We start from the raw sequence: 4,226 nt of genomic DNA on the forward strand, positions 1-4,226 counted from the left end.
CTTCCTTTTTATTTTAAAGGGTGATGCACATACAACGGCCAATCAAGCCAACCAATTTGAGGTAATTTTTCCTTCCAAAAAAACAGTGATTTTGGCAATGAATAGAATAGGTGACTTCCAACTTCTGAACGTATATTGTTATCACTGGAGCCGACGAGCGTTAGTAACTGATTGCAAGCCTGGTTCTTTAAGAAATAACTAGAGCGACAGATTTATTTATTTTTCTTTTCAAAATTGTATATAATTCTCAAAACACGAAAATAAAATAAAATACATGAACAACTTTTGAAATTCCAAACTTAAAAGAAACACAAACAATTTTTTGACACTGTGAACAGAGTTTTCAAATGTTTTTTTAAAACTGTATTTTAAAAAAAATGCAATCTTAGTTGAAATTCCTCAACAATTTTGAATTTGTGAAAAAAAATTGAAAAAAAGGAACGACCTTTTGAATTATGAACATTTTTCGAAATTTCCAAATATTTTGTGAAAAGTAAGTATAACTTGAAAAAGAAAAACGAAAAACAGAAAGAAAAAAAAGAAAACCAAAAACCCAGGGGGAAAGCCCGGCTCACGAATCTTCCAAACCAGAACCAACATAAAACATTGAATGGGCTGGCCCAACCGATCTCTAGCAGCCTCCGCCCGTGCGTTTCAGCGACACTCTGTGGCGTTAAGCGTCATATAGGGAATTTGCCATTTATCTACCCCCTAGAAAAAGTCCCATTTATCTCTTTTTTTTAATTGAAAAGGGTCCCCATACTACTATCTCGTGCATTTCTCCCTCTCCCTCTGAAAATTCACATAGTAACAGAAAATATCTCTAGGCCTTGACGCCGTATCTTGCACGCGAGACAGGCAGCACCAGTATCTGAACTGCAGGTGAATTATTCAGGCATGCTACTCCGTGCATTCCTGATCGCTGATATCTGCGTGGGTCAAAGTAAAATCTCCATCCATGTCTGTGTGTTCGAGCGCGCACGATGTTACGTGCAAAAAGGCTATGAATGGCCCACGAATGGGACGGCGGAATTGCTCGGCTCCATGGAAACCTCGCATTCCTTGATTTCCTGCAAATGGCTCAGGGTGAGTGGATGGACGCGCGTGCACGGGTTGGTTCCAAGGAAAGGCTTTTTGCGTTGCGCCTCAGATCACAACCTCCCTCCTACGGCGCACTCCCCTCACCACGCAACTTGTGGTCTGCTGTTAACCGATACTGAACTTCTCGTCGGTCAAATTCAATCGAAGAAATTATTTACTTGGCCGATGGTAAGCAGCCGCTCCGTTCCTTGGCGCCACAAATAACCGCTGCTTTCCTGCAGTCTTTACCCTGCGACTGCGAGAGCCAGGTTTTTTATTTTATTTTTGTTGAGGGATGCGAGGGCCAAGTTGGACGCCCCACTGTGACAGCTGCGCACACACAAATCAGAGGACGCCGGCCGGGCCCAGCACGCCCCCTGCAGTGACTCCACAGCAACGGCTACCCCATCCTTTGAATTTTCGTCCTCGATCTCAATCTCCCGCAACCGTCCGAATAACGCGTGTGTCCGGTCACGTCTTTCGCCTGCAAATCGAGGAGGTTTTGCGGATGTCCGAACCATTACCATGCCTACTTCCAATAAACCTGGCCCACCAAAAACCATTTTCCTCGTCTACGCGCTTTTTTCGTTTTAAGTCAGCTGCGCGCATTCATGTCGCTCTAGAGTGACTACTTGGTATTGACACCGGTCCAGAGCAAACATGATCTCTCACTGTCATCTGCATTGAAGCGGCTCGCCGATTGATGGCGCCGTCCATGTTGTGTCCCCGGTATTCGTGCATTTTACTGACTGAAAGACGTTTATTGAATGGAACGGAACAAATATTTACCACATCCGTTCAATGTTCATTTGTTCATCCGCCGCCATTAAATAGGCTTGTCGGTCAGGAAACCAACTCTGTGCCCACGCATTGACGCACTCAGACGCTTGACCTCATGGGCATCCGCTATTTAAAGGCGGCCCACCCGGCTCACACCGCAACCAATTCGCTCCAAATCGTACTCCCGTGTACCACATCCATCATGACCGCGAGCGAGAACGCGTTGTGGGAGAGCCTCTCGACAAAGCAAAAGCGTGAGGTGGCCGTCCTTGCGGCGACGCGGATAGAGGCCGGTACGCCGGCCAGCTCTTCGGATAGAGGCCGACGACAACTCCACAATGGAGACAGGCTCCAACGACGACTCTGAGCTGCAGCTTGCGCCTGTGCATGATGGCTTCACGAAGGAGCTAGCACAAACGCACTTCAACACCGCCATGGCGGAGGAGTAGCCGGTGCCGGCGCCTATGTCGACATTCTGGCGGGCGCGGGAGGAGCAACAGTTTTTAAGTTGTTCCTACTCGAGCAGCACGGGTCGGCGGAGGGCCAAATCTATGTCGAGCGCGCAAGCGAGGAAACCTTATCGGCCATGGCCACTACGAACCCACTCTACGAGGCCGCCCACACTCACACCGCCGAACGTGGAGACGGAGCTGGCAACCGTGGGAGAACACCGTCAGCTGCACATTCTACATGCCGCCAAACAACGTTTGGCCACGCCGGTGGCACAAGGAGAGTGTGCCGCCAAACAATGTTTGGCCACGCCGGTGGCACAAGAAGAGTGTCTGCATGTACACGTACACGATGAGGATGAGTAGAGCATGGGAGGCGGCGGGGCCTCGAGTCCCAAATGGGTCAGTCTGTCTCCCATATTCTACTCTTCCTCCCGCCGGCGACCCGCACCTTCACTCCACGGATCTTATCAACGCCACTCATGAAGACAGCAAGATGGACCCGGTGATCGCCGAAAAGGAACAACAAGGACGTGAGGGATGGGCGCCGCCATAGGCTAGGTTTAGGCCTGATCGCTTTTTTTAATTGAAAAATGTCAAAAATAATAATAAATGTGCTCCAGTTTAGATAAAAATTGCTCGGTTTGTATGTTATTTGTCCGATTTGTTGAAATCTCGTTGAAAATGTATATGGCTATAGTTGGATGGCCGCTCTCCATCAATATCCACAGACTGGTCTCCCCAGTCCACGGATAGGTATGGTATATGGTTTGGACGTCGGTATTGAAGATGCCCTTATGACCAGCTGCGAAAATAAGACGGACTATACCTAGGTTATTCTAGTCCAATCTATTTTTTAGAAGCTTAGTAATAATTAGTAGGCTTCTAAAATAGAACCTCCATTACTAAATTTAAGATGTTTTTCAGTTAAGAAACGCCTTGTGTTTACATACGGAGTTAGTAAAATTTTAGATTGGTTTTTTAAAATAAGCTAGAGATCAGGGAGGGGACAACTTATTTCTACAGCCAGCCATAAGCTAAAAAGAAAAACTGGCACGTAGACTTGTGTGTCCCATGTCACCCCTCCCTACCCACACTGCTTCAGTTGCCTCGAAGATATCACGTGCTCCCAAGCTTGGGGTACTCCCAGTGCTTCAAATTCAAAAAAACATTCTTAAATGTTTCAAAAAATCTAACAAAAATTCTGAATGTTCATAAAGTATGTGACTACATCCCTTAAAATTTTTTGGTCCAAACTCGAAACGCACATTGACAAATAAAAATGTGAAATCTAGCATGAATAGTGTAAAAAAAAAGACAAAAGCAACATTGACACTATTCATATCCGGATTTCACTTTTTTGTTTCTCAATATGCATTTTGAGTTTGGATCTGAAATTTTGAGGGGTTGTAGTCACATTCCTTATGGACATTCACATTTTTGGGGGGGAATTTTTTGAAACATTTAAAAATTATTTTTCTGAATTTGGAGCACCGGAAGTACACCAAGCTTGGGAGCACATGATACTTTCCCTCAGTTGCCTTGCCTACCAACTTGTGTTTACTGTTAACCGCTACCAACCAACCGACGCGCACCGCCGTATGATGATGCTAATTGTCGAGTATCATGTGTACAGAAACGAGCCTCCTAGGTTTATTTAGGAAAGCCTTCATAGCACACTTCACTGATAATCAAAGAAAGATACATCATTTATGAGAGCGTTAAAACCAGTCTCCTAGGTAGTTAGCCTTCTCTAAGAGCAACTATAGCATATCCCTTAAAAGCTACTCCCTCCGTCCCATAATGTAAGACGTTTTTTAATACAACACTAGTGTCAAAAAGCGTCTTACATTATGGGATACAGGGAGTATAATATTTTAGAGGAATTGTTTTTAGCGATTAAGTATCATCTAGCAG

Source organism: Triticum dicoccoides, chromosome 7A, assembly GCF_002162155.2.
Source record: "Triticum dicoccoides isolate Atlit2015 ecotype Zavitan chromosome 7A, WEW_v2.0, whole genome shotgun sequence".
Lineage (NCBI taxonomy): Eukaryota > Viridiplantae > Streptophyta > Magnoliopsida > Poales > Poaceae > Triticum > Triticum dicoccoides.